Raw genomic sequence first — 19,744 nt, 5'->3', positions numbered from 1 at the left:
CCAACTATGCAAGAAGATGGCATTAGTTTCAAGTTAAAAGGTCGAGAATAGACTTGGATGAAAGCAAAGATAGGTCACACTAAGGCAGGGGCACAAAAAGTGGTGTAGATTATACGGGGTTTCAAGTATGATGCTACACACTATTTTAGGTGGTTATGTAGTTAGTAGCCAATTTTATTGACTAATAACTATTTTTTCTCTGTATAAACTGGCTATAATACATTAATAATAGATATTGTTTTTACTGGTTTACTACACTTTTGATGCACCACAAAAATATTATTTTGTCTCCTATTTTTTTTCGCATATAAAGCTCCATTATTTATTTTTCAGCTTTAATTTTATCTTTGTTTGTTTTCAATTTTTTTTGTCCACTTTAAGTTAAAGTTTTATTTTTTTTCAAAACTTATTTTCTATTTGTTGTGCAAATAACCACTTTTGTAGAGCCCATGATTATGTGCCTATATTTCTTCTAGAGATTATCTTATAAAAATTATGTAATTGTTTGATCCTAAATTACTTGAATGTTCACTAGGATCATATATATATTAGGATTTTCAATAATTTTCTTCCTTCATGAATAATTTTTAGTTACTAATCTATAAGGCTAGGTACCAACAATTTTTTTTATGCATGGTATAGAAATTAAGGTATTAAATATCTAGGAAAGTGAACCATTGTGAAAGGTGGTCAAACCTCTGAAGGAATTACTATCATCCTCTTCACTTGAAGCAACCTTTAGTTCTTGGAGCTCTAAGTTAACTCACTATAATGAAAGAAGAGCACCAAACTATCTCATACTAATAGATACAAATATTCTAACTATAAAATCTAGAAACACAAGGTAGAGAGATCATCCGTTAGGTTTTGTTTGCTCTCTACCCAAGATGCATGTGTGGATCAAGGATGATAGCATGAAACACTGGCATCTTGTACACAAAAGGTACAAAAAACCTGTATAGAAAGTATAATAGTAACAAAGAATAACAAGCTATGAAATATAAACACTATGTGCAACAATATGAAATGAAACTAACTAAAATGAGTGAATAGAAAGACAAAAAAGGGAGAAAGGAAATGTTACAATAGTCTAACAAATGAAGCTTCCAACCAACATAACTTCTTTTTATATCAAACCTACACACAAAAAAGTGGAGATGAAATGGTGAGGCTGTGATTTAGAGGTCTTGATGCAACCATTATTAGAGGGTCCTTAAAGAGAACAATCTAGGTCATGCAATGAGATTAACACAACAAAAGCAACAACACAACATAGAAATTGAAATATCAGATATCCACAACATCTTAGATTCATCATAAATTCACCAGCAACATCTAGTCAACAAACATGCATATAGGCCTAGTTACATCATACATTCCATATTACAATCCTTTTGGATCACCAAGAGGTGTTTGAATTATAGATCATGAACCAATATCATTGTCTACTTCTATATCCTCCAAAGGATCACATACAAAACATAAATATCTCATCCACCAAAAAGGTAAAGATCACATTCACCAAGATAGGAAAATGAAATTTGTAAGATAGGAGAGCCCTAAAACATAAATATCTCATCCACCAAGAAAAAACATGAAGTGCAGACCCACAAGGAAGGTTAGCCAAGGACTGAGTAACATCGCGCAAGGTTCCAATTAGATCCGCAAGTCAAAAAATTACTCTGCATGAGAAGAAATATTTAACTAACTGGTAAGCCCAAAATTTCTTTGGGAACCAAGCAACAAACATTGGAAATGATAACTTGCCAGAAAAGAATCTAAATGAACTACAAATCTAGAGTAAGGAACAAGAACATGCCTGGAAACCAAAAATCTGGTCTGCAACGAAAAATGAACATCTACTGAAAAAAGCTAACAAAAACAACACAGAAACTGCAACAATGAATTGAACATGAACAAAACTGAAAAACAAATATTTTTGGTTGATGTAAGATTGCTCATAGAGCAAGGATGGTCCTGCATTAGACACCCCGAGTAGAAAGAGATGTTCCATGAGAGGGAACTCATGAACATCGAAAAGGATCTAGGATATAGATTCCATGCTCATTTGATCCAAATGTCTTCTTTGTATGCAAACTCCTTCCTCCTTACCTCTTTCGGTATCTCTGCTAGATTCTCCAACTTCTTTTCCACTTCTTCTCTCTTTCCTTGCTTCATACCTACACATTATCTCTTATTACCACTCTATTTCTTCCACAAATTTGATCTATTCCTTCCACCAAAATTCTTCTTATCTACCACCATAGCTCTAACTTTACTTCCATCCGGTACCACCTTGTTATCGAACCTATTCACAAGTTCCTTCCTCAATTCCATGCCATCATCTGGTATAACTTCTACATTGTTCTTCATAGCATTGAAATTCTTCACAAGACTCAAGTTCTTCTGTTTCTTCTCTTTCTCCTTCAAAGAAGCCAAAGTAAACTTCTTCCCATCCTTCTCAATAGTGATTAGGTTTCTTCTACAATCATAGATAGCTCCTCTATCAAACTGCCAAGGTCTACCCAACAAAACATGGAAATCACTCATAGGTAAGACATCACACAAGACTTTATCCTTGAAAGGTCCAATATTAAAATTTACAAAACACTTCTCTCTCACTTCTACCTTATGATCATCTTGCAATCAACTCACCTTATAAGGGCTAGGGTGCTCAAGCCTCTTCAAACCAAGCTTCTCTACCATCTCTTCTGATACCAGATTATTAGTACTTCCACTATGCACAATAATCTTAAAACACTTACCCCCTGATTTGCAAATAGTCCATAAAAGATTCTTCCTCTATGTAGGTCTCGTATCCTTGTAACTTCTCTGCTCCATTAGGACTCTTCTAAACAAAAGGGACTCTCCCTTCTCTAGTTCTATCATATTCTCACCTGCAACTCTAGTTTCTGGATCTCCACATGCTAATTAAGAAATTCTTTGCCTTTCCCTTGTTACCCTGAGGACATGCATAAGCTCTATGTCCAGTCTCCCCACACTTGAAACATGTACCCAAGAAATCCTTACTACTACCTCCTTTCCTTTGTGTCTTCTACTCTGTTTCTCTACTCCATTTAGATTTTGGTTCTTTAGCAGTCTACTTCTCCATACTACCACTCATCTGCCCTCTATCCGCTACATGTCTCTCCCTTCCCCTAGGGTTATTCTGTTGTCTTCTCTTCACTTTATCTTCTGCCTTCAATGCATATTGATAATCCTCCTCAACTATATAAATCTTCAACATACTTATCTCATCCCGGATGTTAAAACATAGTCCATTTATGTATTTGGCCACCTTTTCCCTATCCATCCCTTGATGACCAGATCTAATCATCACCTTGTAGAATTATTCAGTATACTCCTTCTCACTCATGTCCTTCCACTTCAAGTTTTTTCAACCTTTTGAACAACTCCAACTCATAGTCTCCCACAATGAATTTAGCCTTCAATCTTGCAACCATCTATCTCCAACGGGTGATTTTCAGCTCACCATTCTCCACTCTATCTCTTTGCAACTCTTTCCACCATAAAGTAGCACACCCTTTCAATTTAGTTTGTGCTAATTGGACTTTGTGTGGGTCCTTAACATCTTCAAACTCGAAGTAGTCCTTCAACTCTCTGATCTAGTCTATCAGGTCTTCCAGATTCAACGATCCTGAAAAGTTAGAAACCTCAACTTTATGAACTTTACTCACTTATGCCACCACTCTAAGAAATATTTCTTCTCCCTGATTTGTTGGTCCTTCAACCTCTTCGACCTCAAGCTCTTTTCCCACCTCTTCATATTCATCCTCTGATTTTGGATTCCTTTGCAAACTAGCCAACACGTTTCAGATCTCATTCCTCATCTCATTCTTGAAACCCTCCATCTTCTCTACCCTTCTAGGGCTCATCCTTCTTGGTGACATCTCTTCCTTTGGTTTGATGCAATTGCCTCAACTCGATGATCTAACAACAAAGTTCTAATTGCCTCTCCATCCATGATCTATTGAACACACTTGCAACTTGCCTTAATTTGAAACTCTATTCACCCAAAGAAATGCTTTAAGGTTCTCAACTTGCTTTGATACCATCTGACGCAACCATGGTTTGGAGGGTCCTCAAAGAGAACAATCTAGGTCATGCAACAAGAGTAACACAACGGAAGCAACACCACAACATATAAATTGTAATATCAGATATCCACAACATCATAGATTCATCACAAATCCACTGGCAACATCTGGTCAACAAACAAGCTTATAGGTCTAGTTAGAACATACATTCCAGATTACAATCCTTTTGGATCACCAAGAGGTGTCCAAATTATAGATCATGAATCAATATCATCATGTGCTTCTATATCCTCAAAAGGATCACATACAACAATATATATGTGTGTGTGTGTGTGTGTGTACATATGTATATGTATATATATATCTGTATATATATATATATACATATGTGTATATATATATATATATATATATATACAGATATATATGTATATATATATATATACATATGTATATATATATGTACATACATATATACATACATACATGTATATAGATATATACATACATATATACATACATACATACATATATATATATGTACATATATACATACATATATATATCTATATCTACATACATATACATATATATATATGTACATATATACATACATATATATATATCTATATCTACATACATATACATATATATATATATACATGTATATATATATATACATATATATACATATATGTATATATATATATGTATATGTATATATACATATATATATATATATATATATATATATATATATGTGTGTGTGTGTGTGTGTGTGTGTGTGTATGTATGTACATACATACATATATACAAACATACATATATATATATATATATATATACACATATATACATATATATATGTATATATACACATATATACATATATACATATGTACACACATATGTATATACATATACATATACACATATGTACATATACACACACATATATATATGTATATATACATATATATATATATACATATGTATATATATATATGTATATGTATATACATATGTATATATATATATGTATATGTATATACATATGTATATATATATGTATATGTATATACATATGTATATATACATATATATATATATATATGTATATATACATATATATATATATGTGTGTGTGTGTATATATATGTACATATGTATATATATATATATATATATATATATATATATATATATATATATATCAATATATATATATATATATATACATATGTACATATATATAGATACACACACACACACACACACACACACACACACACACACACACATACTCATTCGGGTCAGCCACAAAAGATTGCATTCACCAAGATAGGAAAATGAAACCTGTAAGATAGGTTGGCCCCAAAATGCGAAGATCTCATTGACCAAGAACAAACATGAAGTGTGGACCCACAAGGAAGGTCGGCCAAGGACCGAGTAACATGGCACAAGGTGCCAATTAGATCCCCTTACCTATAATTTTTTAAACTTTTGGTAAATCGTAAATATTTATTGATTCCCTTCCTTTTCCCCCTTGTTGCAGATTTTCTGAGTTTCTTAACCTTTGTCATGGGGTTCTTATTTTTTAGAATTACCTGAACAACTGACATGTTTAGGGGAGTCTGCAGGAAGTCGGTGCCATTAGAAAGTCGAACTTGTGGTTGTCCCTAAAAGAGTTCGATGGTTGCGAACTTGCTCGACCTTCCGATCCTCTGACATCTTTAATGTTGTGTAAAGGTCAGGCTTCGTCGAAGCTTCAAAGGACCTCTCTAATTTCAAAGTAGGGACATCCTTGATGATGTAATCTTAGGCTTATTTAGCACCCTATTGGGGTGGCAACACAAGTGGTGATAAAGGTAGATCATGCTCGAACACCACCAGAATTAAAAGAGCCTGTCGATTAACGAGAATAGCTGCCCCCGTTGTTATTGTCTTTGACCTCATTAGTTTCCATGTCATGCACAACTTCTAGGAAATAAATCAAGGGAAGATTTACAAAGTACTATCATTAATGGCAATTAAACAATTAAAGGACATGAAAAAGGTGGCGACATGCATTACTATATTTAATGCTGTCATTTTTGCAGAGAACATTAAAGATAGCTAAAAAGAGAAGGTTTTCATTATTTTTCTTCATCAAAAATGGTTTTGCCTCATGATGATGAGTTGCCATTTCATAACCCAGATTTGAATTGGCTAGAGAAAGAGCAGGAGGATATAGTTTGACTTATGGTCTTTTGAATGGAAAGGACGTACTGATTTCAGTGAATATAGGAAGGTCATTTCTATATTAGTAAAGATTGCGTAGCAAGCTAAAAACCACGAAAACCACTTGTAGGACAAGCTCACAACAAGAAGAAACCCAAATATTTGAGTTTAACAAGATGGTGCTTAAAGATAAGAAAGGCCTTGTCGCCAGCCAGATGTTGAGGAATTACAAGAGGATATCATCATGGACTTGACTGACTTTTTTTGAGATACTATACTCGATGAGAAAGAGTTTACAGATATCCTTCTAAAATTGATCGAAGAAGAGGAACTAGCAGAATAGATTGACAAATGGATAGCAGAACAACACCCAACACTCAATGCTAGAGCCCGAGTCCAGTGACTTTATAGCCTTGCGGTTTTGTGGTGTGATTTAGATTTTGTTGCTCGGTGGATCTTTTTCTATTTTGAGAACAGTCACGTTCAAGACCGTTCTCTTTAAATAAATTGTTTCTCAAAACGAAAAAGACTACGGATAATAGGTATAAATGAGTTGATTAGTAGATTTAGGGGATCTTTTGGGCTTACTTTGTTTTACTCTTAAGAGCAAAAACTTCTTTAAGTATATTTCTATTTTATTGTTTTGAATATAGAAAAATTGTTGGTGGCTTTCTGATATTCATAATCTTTGAATTATGATGTGTGGATTCTTTGTGTTCTTTTGAATGGTTATCAGTGGGTGGATTTTTATTTGAGATGGTGAATGATTTAAATTTTCTGTTGCTATAAGAATATTATCTATGAATGATATTTTGTGGTGATTTGGTTGATTCAAAATTTGAAAAATATAAAATAGTGTTTTATATTTTATGCATGCCTTTACAAAGATTTCTTGTTAAATGATCTTTCCTTATTTGCTTTCGGGTTAAAAGCATTGTGATTAATTCTTACTCATTGAATATTATATGAAGGTAGTTGCCACATTGTAAAATAAGCAAAGAATCAGTCAGTAGATAGTTTGTTTAGACTGGTTCAACTGTGGTTATATTTGGCACCTTTGTGGGCATGAGAATATTGATTTAGGTGATAAATATGTTAACAAACATATCCAAAGCTCAAGAAATCGCTCCGCATGAGAAGAAATCTCCAACTAGCCATTAAGCCCAAAACTGCTTCGGGAACCGAGAAGTAGACACTTTAGAAATGATAACTTGTCGAAAAAGAATCCAAATGAACTAAATTTTTTTGAATAAGGAACAAGAATACGTCTGGAAACGAGAAATGTGATCCACAACGGAAAATGAACATCCACTAGAAAAAGCTGACAAAAAAACATAGAAACTGCAACTTTGAACTGAATAGGAACAAAATTGAAAAACAAATATTTTTGGTTGATGCAAGATTTCTCATAGACCAGGGATGCTCCTGCATCAAGTCTACCACAATCAGACCCATGTTTTAGTGTTTCTACCTTAATGAACAACCAAGATAGATAGATCGATAAACAATTACACAAGATCAATAATAAAGATAACACAAATAATATGCTAATGGAGATAAATGAATGAGAAATGCAATGAAAGAGAGAAGAAAATCCCCTTCAACACCAAGAAGTGATAGCTTGTCGAGGTCAAGATGAGAATATTTTGAACCCTTGGAGGTGTGAAGTTGCAACGATAATAAAAATACAATGAACAAGTGTGGTGCTGGTGCATGGGGTGCAAAAAAAACTATCAATAATGGGGTTTAAAAGCACAAAATTTCCAAGATAGATCAAGAGAGTCACAATATTTTTAAATAATGATTAGAAAACCAAATGAACACCCAAAAATGCAAGATATAACAATCCAAACAGAATCCCTAGACATAGAAGGAGGCATTACACTACCAAAAATAGTAGGTGTGTTGCTCCAATGGCCACCTTTGTACTACATTTTCATATGATGCTAGCACAAAGAACAAACATCTCTATAGTGTACAAGTGTCCCCAAGTAAAACAATCAACATGGTCAAGAAATATGACAAGGAGGGTGACTTAGCAAGCCAAGCAGCTAGATGAGGCGAAAGCCAAGGGAGTATCTCCAATTTAGCTTAAAGTGGAGGCACTATTTAATTGGGAATTACACGAGGTGCAATATAAAATTTTACATGAAATAAAATGAATTGAAATTTATATTTCATTAAGTCCAACTTAAAATAATAATATCTTCATATGCAAACTATTGAGAAAAAATCATCTTAAGGGAGACCCCAAACTGAGACTATTTTTCTATTTGTGTGCTTTCGTAGTGAATTGTCTTTGGATATAATCTTTGGTTGCTCACTCACAAAATCACAAAATTATATCAATAAATTAATATTCTTTTGTATTTCTCATAAATTATTGAATGGGCCATAATTGCATTATTTTAGTAGTTTAGCATCAAAGAATCATATTGGTGAAATAGAAAAATTAGAAGAAGAGATATTTTTAGTTTTAAACTTCCAAAAAATAAATACATACATACATACATACATACATACATACATAATACATACATACATACATACATACATACATACATACATTCATTGATGAGTCTATATATCATATCATATATTGTATTCCATAATAAAAGTATTTTTGTTTCCATGTACTTAAATAATCTCTTTTTTTTTTTCAATAAAAGTGGATTATTCCACTAAACTTTTTTATTAATATTTTTTATTTTTTACACAGGATTCAAAGAGCATACCAGAGGAAAGAACCCTGGGAAGAAAACCTCCGGTCACAGCTCATAAAATAAACCTATAGTATCTAATGGATCAATTTATACACCCCACCCAAAACCACATACAAAATGTGGTCACAACACATATAATATCAGTTTTGCATAGAGCCCATATGACAATTTGCCAAAAAAACCCATCGGATAATTTTCAAATGTAGACTCCATAGTTGCTATCAATGGAAGAAGACAAAATTTTCCAAAGCCCTGTGCCAAATCCCATGAGCCAAAAACCTTCATGCCAAAAAAGAAAGTATCAAAAAACCTTTGGAAAAACACTATTATATCAAATACCATGACCTCGAACTCTTCTCTAGACAACGAACATGAATACTTGAAATGAAAGGGGAAAGTGTGAATAATTATCATCATAAAATTTTACATCGACGTTACTCAAGAAAATCATATGACTATTGCTGCAAACCTTCCCATACCCTAGAAGGAATTTCCTCAAAACCCACCTCTCGCTGATTAGCATTGCTATCAATGGTTAAATCTGCCAAATAATCTGCAATCTTATTAACTTCTTTGTAACAATGGGATACCAAGAAAGATTAAAACAATTCTAATTTTTGTAAAATGGGATCAAGTATATACTGCAAATTCCAACAATTTGATTTCTTTTTCATAACACATTGAATAATCACCATAGAATCACCTTCAATTATTAAGTCCTTAATTCCCAAAGAGATTGCCATATCCAATCCAAAAGACAAAGCATGGAATTCCACATAATTGTTAGTTTTAAAACCAATAGCATGACATTTATCTCAAATAAAATTTGCATTGTGATCATAAATTACCATGCCTACCCTAGCTAGCCCAGGGTTACCATGAGAGGCCCCATCAAAATTCAGTTTAAAGTGCCCCTACGGAGGAGGTTTCCATCTAGCAGAGCATCTCTTACCTATTGAATCATTCTTTTTTAAAATTGAACCATGAGAGGGTAAAACTGACAACAACTTCCAAACTCTAGTAACTCTACTATCCCAGTGTGAAAAAGAAGTAAGATTTTCCAAATTATTATAAATAAATGACAAAGCAACCTCAGAGATTGAAGACTCAATTTTGAATAGAACCTCAAACACAGGAGACCTTGTTTTTTTAAATATCTTGTTGTTTCTCTCTAGCCAAACATTCCAAATCATAATAGATGGAGATATGATCCAAAGGCATGCATAAAAAGATGAGGCAAACATAAAGGGCCAAGATCTAAAATGGGAAATGATATCCTTACCAATAACAAAGGATATATTTAACTTCTCAAACAACCACTGCCAACATTCATAAGCATAATCACAATGTAGGAACAGTTGCGAAGAAGATTCCAAATTTTTGTTACAAAGGACATAAGGGAAAACAATAGTAATACCAAGCCCGTCTAGTCTCATACCTGTAAGGACTCTATCTTGAACTGCCAACCAAGCAAAGGCTCCAGCTTTCGGAAGACAAGCCGAATGCCAAAACAACTTATAAGGCCAAGAAGATAAATCTTTAGCAACCATAAGAGAGTTGTAACCATATTTAACAGTGTACTTACCATAAATATTCTTTGTCCAAATAAGTTCATCCTCATAATTAGAAAGAAATATAATTCTATCCCCCAAAATATTTTCAAAATATAATTTCATGCTTTGATCAACATCTAAGAAATCAATCGACTTCCATCTAGCTAGCTTAAGGGGTCCACTAGTCACAATTTCAAAATAATCTGCTACAAAAACACCCCAAAGGGAGGAAAGAACAGTGATCAAAGGAGACCAATCCCTAATATTCACCAAAGGTGTGTGTCCATTCCATACTTCATCCCAGAATCTGACCTTTCTACCATTATGAACAATCCATGAGAGATGAGGCAAAATAACTGATCTACATTTACAAAGGAAATTCCAAATAGCAGAACCCGAAGGCAAATTTGAGACTTTAAAAATGTACTCTCTCGGTCCATTATTTAAATATTTTGCAAACATAATCTGTGCCCATAAGGAGCTAGGCTTGTCATATAATTTCTAAACCAACTTAGCACCTAAGGCTAAATTCTGATTCTCTAGACTCCGAATTCCTGTTCCCCCAAGTTCCTTAGGTAAACATACCTTATCCCATGCAACTAAAGGGAGTTTCTTCTTGCCATCTTTATTATTGTTCCAAAGAAAATCTTTAAGAGTATCCTATAAACTAACAATGGATGCTTTTGGAGACTTCAAAACAGACATGAGATATATGGGAACAACATTCAAAATAGACTTGATGAGAACAATTTTACCTGCCAAAGTTAACCATCTATGATTCCATGAGAGAATTCTTTTAGAAATGACTGAAATAATCTTATCCCAAAAACCAATCTTATCCTATTTAACAAAGAAAGGAATCCCAAGGTAAGTACATGGAATATTTCTAGTCTCAAATCCCCAAAAGGATTGCAACCTATGCTGAACCAATTGTGATGTATTAAGGAAAAAAATCTTTGATTTATCACCATTCACTTTCTGACCAGAAAACGATGCATAATTTTGTATTATTTCTTTAATCACTTTTGCCAACTAACGAAGCATGTCCAAATAATAGAGTATCATCTGCAAAGAGACAATGAGAAATACTTTGGGGAATATTCTGAATCCTTATACCTTTCCAAAGCCCCCCCACTTTAGCAGCCCTAATAGACCAACTAAAGGTTTCAGCTAGGAGAATAAACAAAAAGGGAGAAAGGGGATCTTCCTTTCTCAAACCCCTAGAGGAAGTGAAAAAACCACAAGGAGAACCATTAATTAAAACCGAGAATCTTGCAGAAGAAATACACGCACGAATCCATTTGACCCAGGCCTTGGAAAAACCTAACTTCTCAAGAACAACACATAAAGCCCCCCACTCTACTCTATCATAAGCCTTCATCATGTCTAGTTTAAGTATCATGGTCGGGGTTCTTTGGGTGGAAATAGAATGCAACACCTCATGTGCTACAATTGCACCCTCTGTCATCTCCCTTCTGGGAACAAAACCACCTTGCTCCAATGAAATGATCCTAGGTAGAATTTTTGCCAACCTAAGGGAAATTACCTTCGTAAATATCTTATACAAAGTGTTACATAAAGCAATGGGGTGGAAGTCAGCCAAAGTATTAGTATCCTTTTTTTTAGGAATAATTTCAATCATTGTAGTATTAAGATCTTGTGACATTTCCTAAAGAAATATGAAAAAAAGTCTTATGTCCACATGAACTATACATGGAAGATAAATAATCTTAAATAAACATAGGTCATATGAAGTGGTTTATTTGGGTTGAGGAGATGTATCAAATAAATAATCTTGAAATAGAACTATGCAATCTCTTAATAGCACTATCCAAACATTCTTATAGTTAAAAAGTTTCTTAGGATCATTTTATTTAAGAAATATTAATAACTTTTTTAAGATCTTCATTTTCTTTATTACCTTACAAAATTTATATTACTTTTGAAATTCGATATAAGGGTAAGAAGATTGAGTTGAATCCATATTTAAGTGTATTACACGCTGACCATGAAATAATTTGAATGATAATTAGTAGTTCATTGACTTTCAATTGATGTACTTCAATTTACCATGAAAATATTATAATAATGATAAAATATAGGATCATTACATTATTGACTACATTTAGTCATGTTATTTATTGTGATTTTAAAGCTCTCGTGGAAATAAAAATGATTGAAGAAGGTGGTATCTAAATACACAAAGAAATATGTGAAAATGAGATGTAAAGAATGAAATCAAATACCATAGTTCATTAAGGTTTATAGGAATAACTTGGATAAGGTCTTCTCATAATATATAAAATCTTCAAGAAACCATTTAACTGTTATTGATATAATTTTCTAAAAATGGATATGTTGCAATCTCAAAAGCTAATGATGTGTGATATGCCTAGTATAGTTAATTGTAGGTACTTATTTTTAGTTTTCTTTGAGAGTGCATATATCTATTTTGACACTTTGTAGGTTTCATTACCCTACATTATGTCATATGGACCCTTGATTATATCCATTGATGTTTACATATATAAATATTAATAAATATTTTATTAATATTTATATTTAAGGATGTTAAATATACTAAGATGCATGATTATGATAGGATTATCTTGCGAGAAAATGTGGGAAGTGTCATGCACAAAATTTCAAGACAAGAAAACTAGAATAATTTTTTTTAAATGTCCAATTTCATAGATAAAGTTGATTATTATTTGACCATTATTTGTTTTCTGCCTTACATCATGCTTCACACTTAATGATGTAAGAAAACTTTAAAAAAATAATTATTTTGAGATACACAAATGAATTATTAATTCCATAGAATATCTAATGATAATAATGATACAATAAATCTTTTACTTGGATACTTTCATATGATAACTTATAATTCACATGTTGGAGAACTAGAAAATGATAATGTTGGCATTATAACAGACAAGGGAGATTGTTGGCATTCCAATTACAATGAGAGATTGTTGGCATTTCAATAAGGATATTGAGAAGGTTGTTGATGACTATGGATATAACTGATTAAGGATGTTCACTATCTTAATATTATTATTTTGTCATTGATGTCAAGAAATTGATTTTCTAATTTAGTATGATGTTGCCATATTTTAAGAAGTATGTTTTGAAAAGAGTTAAGATGTCGGTAAAAGACACAGAAAGAATGTGATGAATAAGGGGAGGAATAAGTTATTCAATGGGCAACTATTACCGAGTTATACAATGATGAGATCATGAAGTTTAGACTGTTTTGATATCCTACATATGTTATTGTTTGTAAGGTTAATACTATACTATGTTACCAAGCAAAGAACCTAGTCGGTAAACCCTAAGGTTATCGCCATCGGTTAATGAAGTCAAAATGTCTACTGAGTGAAGTTTAGTATTTATTGAGTTACAACTGAGTAATAACAGAATGCATTGAATGAATAAAAGCATTATTTAATGAAGGAAGTTGATGAGCTGGAGTTGATTAAATGATTGGTAAGCCGTGCATGAAGTTTGTTAAGAATCTATGGCAATGGAAGATCGGCAAGAAGATCTACAACTCAGATTGAACCGCAATACCTTAGCACAAGTTCCAAGAAATGTATGCAAGTTCCAAGGCGGGGTAAAATGTTTTCAGATCGAAGGATACATTGAACCTGATCAAGATTGAAGATCTGATGGCTATGATTTATCATGGGAAATGTGATCAAGGAGATTAAGTGGTTGAAAAATTGTTTATAAATAAGGAACTGTTGATAAACAATATATGCGGGCAAGTGTAAGCACATGGATGCTACATAGTGATTACCGAGCACTGAAGCTTGAAGACTTGTTTTGATAACAGAGTATAGAGCCCAGCAGAGGGACAAGACAAGTCTTATGACTAGATTGTATTGAGCAAATGAGAATCTGCTTTAGCATTTTTAGATGTGAAGTTGCAGATATATTTTATTACTGTTATTTTGTAAAGTGACAGAAAATCTCTTAACCGAGTGGACTTAACAGTCTTATTTGTAAAACCCTCTAGCAAGGTGACATTCTTATTGAGTGTTTGAAATCCTTTAACAAGGTCACTTCTAACAAGGTGAAGATCCTAACAGATCTAAGGGAAATCCCTTAACCGGGTCACATCTAGCAATGTGTTTGTAATCTTTAACATGATTTGCTTTTTAACCGAGCATACTCTAGAAGAGTATATTTCTTAGTGGGTCCGAAATCCCACAGTGGTTTTTCCCTATTTGGGTTTCCACGTTAAATCTGGTGTTATATGTTGTGTGATCTTATCTGTTTATGAGTCTGCATGTATTACTATTTTTCTGATAAGGTTACTAAGGTTGAATTTGTTGATTTTATGGAAGATTAAGTTTGTATGATTCACCCCCCCTCTCATCTTGTTAGCTTGGCATCTGTACTAAATATTTAGTATCATAACTATCAATTGGTATCAGAGCTTTGGACTTTGGAAGAAAATTTTAAAGGCACTTGAGGCAAAGATCCAAAGATGTATAATAGTTTCTCTACATGGCAGAAAAGGATGAAGCTGCACTTATCAGGAGTTGGAGAATATGCTGTATATTATCTGGAGAATGATTTCATCACACCGAGCACCTATCCATTGACAATGGAAGAGATAAAGGCAAAGCAAGAACATATCCAAGAAATGATTGAAATAACATCTGCATTGACCGACTCAGAGTTTAATGACCTAGAAGGCTGCAATGATGCAAAGGCAATGTGGGATAAGCTCATATCTGTGTATGGTGGAGATGAACATGTTCAAAGAGCAAAAGTGGATAGTCTAAGAGGACAACTTGAATCTATGAGGATGAATAAAGGTGAGAACATAACCCAATATAGTACAAGATTAAAGGAGATTGTCAATCAAATCAAAGGAGCAGGTGAAACTATTGAAGAAAAAGATACAACAAGTAAGTTGTTAAGAACCCTTCTACCAGCTTATGCAATCTGAATCTCTGCAATCAATGAATTGAGGTCTGTACCCAATATGCTAGTTTCTTTAGATGCTACTATTGGTAAGCTACATGCATTTGAGTTAAGTAATTTTGATAATAGTGGGTCTTCGGTAAATAAAGTTGAGTTTGCATTTAGTTCTTTCCATCTTGATGAATCTGATGATTACAATGATAGAAAGTATGAGTATTCTGAAGGGAATCACAATGGAGAAAGTGAAAGATTTTGTAAGAATATGGAGGAGGTACACAAACTTTATGAAGAAATCAGAAAGCAAGAAGAGTTTGAAGCACTTTTAGCTAGAAGGCTACTGAGAGGAAAAGGTAAGTACAAAGGAAAGTTGCCTTTGAAATGTTTTAACTGTGATAGAATTGGACATATGGCTTCTAACTGTCCTGATAAAGAATCTAGTGAAAAGAGAGATTACCGAGATGACAGATAGAAAGATAATCACTACAGAGGACACCGAGACTTCAGAAGAAGAGATAAAAAGACATGCTTAATAGCCGATGAGGAATCTAATGATGATAAATTAGATGAAACTGATACAGAGGAAGTTGTTTATGTGGCTATCAAAGATGGATCAGATGAAGAAAGGTATGAAGAAAAAGATTTAATAACTCATATAAATACTAATGATTCTTGGATCATAGATAGTGGATGCTCACATCACATGACAGGTGATAAAAAAAAGTTTGTTATATTAGAAGATTATGATGGAGGCTATGTAAGATTTGGTAATGATGCACCATGTCCGGTAAGAGGTAAAGGATCTATAACACTTCTTGACAATGAAAAATGTAATGATGTTTATTGGGTTGAAGGTTTGAAATTTAATTTGTTGAGTGTAGCACAACTAAACAACACAGGTTACTGAATATAATTTCAAAAGGGAACTATCAAAGTTCATGACAAGCATGGAAAGTTAGCTGCTACCGGGACACAAACAAAAGGTAACACATTTCACCTTGACTCAACTCGGAATAAGTGTCTATATGCAAAGATAGATGATACCTGGTTATGGCATAAAAGGTTTTGTCATGCAAATTTTGATAATCTGATCAAAATAAGCAAGAAGCATCGAGTAAGAGATCTATCGAGTCTTGAAAAACCTAAGAATGCTATATGCCAAGGATGCCAGATGGGAAAGATGACAAGATCAAGCTTTATAAGTAAGTCCTCCACTTCTAAGGGAATTTTAGATCTTGTGCATATTGATCTTTGTGGTCCTATGAAAGTTTAGAGTTATTATGGTGACAAATATTTCATATTATTTGTGGATGATTACTTAAGGATGATGTCAGTAATGTTTTTAAAAGAAAAATTAGAAGCTTTTCAAATGTTTAAATGGTACAAGGCAAGAGTTGAAAATGAAACAAGAAGACAACTGAAATGTCTTAGATCAGACAAAGGAGGAGAGTTCACATCTGATGAGTTTAACTTATTCTGCATTGATCATGGTATAAAAAGACAAGTCTCTACACCGATAACTCCACAACAAAATGGGATATCTAAGAGAAACATATCTATTGTGGATTGTGCCAGAACCCTGATGATTGAAAAGAAAGTGCCACAAACATTTTGGAGAGAAGCAATAAGCACGTCAGTTTACACCCTGAATTGAGTACAACTAAAGAAAGGAACTTTGAAGACACCTTATGAAATCTGGTATGACAAGAAACCTAATGTAAGTTATTTTAAAATATTTGGAAGTAGATGCTATGTTCAAAAAGATGACAGAAATGGTAAGTTTGATCAGAAAAGTGAAGAAGGAATATTTCTAGGTTATTCTTCTAGAAGCAAAGTATTTAAATGTCTAATCAAATCATCTAACAATATAGTAGAAAGTGCAAATGTGAAAATTGATGAATTTGCAGAAAGAAATGATGAAGGAAACTCCAAAGAACCAAAAGATTATGAAGAATTTGTTTATGTTCAACCGAGAAGTCCTACCAAGAAGACTGCAGAAGGAAATGAAGAGAATATCCAGTTACCGAGTGATGAAGAAGATCATACAGAGCCTACCGAGCCTGTATTAGCCAAGTATGTCAGAAGAAATCATGCATCAAGTCAGATTATAGGAGATAAGAATGATCCAGTGATGACAAGGAACAAATTGAGACAGAACACATGTCTGATATCTAAATTTGAACCGAGGATAGTGAAAGAGGTATTTAACAGTGAAGATTGGATAAATGTTATGGCAGAAGAGATTGATTAAATCAAGAAGAATGACACATGGACACTGGTCCCAAGACCGAAGGACAAAAATATAATCAGTACAAAGTGGATTTTCAGAAACAAGCTGAATGAAAAAGGTGAGGTCATTAGAAATAAAGCAAGACTAGTTTGCAAAGGTTATGCTCAAGAAGAAGGAATTGATTATGGTGAGACCTTTGCACCTGTGGCAAGACTTGAAGGAGTAAGAACATTGTTGGCATATGCTACTTACAAGAATTTCAAGGTATATCAAATGGATGTCAAATCTGCATTTCTGAATGGTATATTAGAAGAAGAAGTTTTTATTGAACAACCTGAAGGATTTGTTGAAGGAAAGAATAATGATCAGGTATGTAAATTGAACAAAGCTTTATATGGTTTGAAACAAGCACCTAGAGCATGGTACGAGAGATTGCACTCATATTTGATCAAAATTGGTTTTATAAGAACAAGTGAAAATAGTAACATGTACATGAAGAATGATGAAAATGGAATACTGATCTAAGCCATATTTGTTGATGATATTATCTTTTGTGGGAATGACTCTCTATGCAAGAACTTTGGAAATGAAATGAGCAAAGAATTTGAGATGTCATTAATCAGTGAGATAAAGTATTTTATAGGTCTACAGATACTGCAAATGAAAGACGAGATTTTCATTACCCAATCCAAGTACATAAAGGAAATCTTGAAGAAATTTGGAATGGAGGATTCAAAACCAGTAAGTACTCTTATGAATACCAACTATAAACTATCAAAGAATGATGAATCTGCATCTATTGATGAGACACTTTACCGATCTATGATTGGAAAGTTGCAATATGTTGTTCATAGCAGGCCAGATATAGCACATGCAGTAGGTATAGCTGCAAGATTCTCTGCTGATCCCAAGGAAACACACATGACAGCAATCAAAAGAATTTTTAGATACTTGAAAGGCACTGAAGATTATGGCTTAGTATATCAGAAAGGAAATGTCTTTGATTTAAAAGTTTATACTGATGCTGATTGGGTAGGCAACATTGATGATAGGAAAAGCACAAGTGGAGGAGCTTTCTTTTTAGGAGAAAGACTAGTGAGTTGGCTTAGCAAGAAACAAGGATGTGTTTCACAATCAACAACAAAAGCTGAATATGTTGCTGTAGCATTGAATTGTACCAATATAGCATGGATCAAACAACTGCTGGAAGACATAAATGAGCAAGTTACCAAGCCAGTAACTATATTTTGTGATAATACTAGTTCCATAAACATTTCAAAGAATCCTGTTATGCACTCTAAGACAAAGCACATCTCTATCAAGTATCATTATCTTAGAGAAGAAGTTCAAGAAAAGAAAGTGGTGTTGGAGTATGTTAGCACAAAGGAACAAATAGCAGATATATTCACCAAGCCACTACCAAGGAACACTTTTGAGTATCTCAGAAGTCAGTTAGGGGTCCTACCCCTATCTTCCATTCATTGACCGAGTTTGATGAAAGCATCAATTCGATAACTCTACAAAATATCTTTTAGCAGTTGATGCTGATTTACACACTTTAGGAGGTTTTTTAAAGGTGTGCAGGAAACAATAATAGGGAACAAGAATTGAAGACAAAATGCTCTGACTGAGACTGAGTAGATACATAATAGCAAGGAATTCACTTCTCAGCAGAAGAAATTATGTTTTAGTTCTTTTCATTTTTGGCATTATTGTCAAAGGGGGAGAAGATTAATGTATGGGGGAGAAGATTAATGACAGGGGGAGAGCATTTCAGCATTTCAGCAATCTGAATCCGAATCATTTAGGTCAAATCAATTGGTTTTGCCATCAATGCCAAAGGGGGAGATTGTTGGCATTATAACAGACAAGGGAGATTGTTGGCATTCCAATTACAATGAGAGATTTTTGGCATTTCAATAAGGATATTGAGAAGGTTGTTGATGACTATGGATATAACTGATTAAGGATGTTCACTGTCTTAATATTATTATTTTGTCATTGATGTCAAGAAATTGATTTTCT

Source organism: Cryptomeria japonica, chromosome 5 (genome assembly GCF_030272615.1).
Source record: "Cryptomeria japonica chromosome 5, Sugi_1.0, whole genome shotgun sequence".
In the NCBI taxonomy this organism is placed as follows: Eukaryota; Viridiplantae; Streptophyta; class Pinopsida; order Cupressales; family Cupressaceae; genus Cryptomeria; species Cryptomeria japonica.
Note: the sequence above shows the minus strand (reverse complement) of the source record.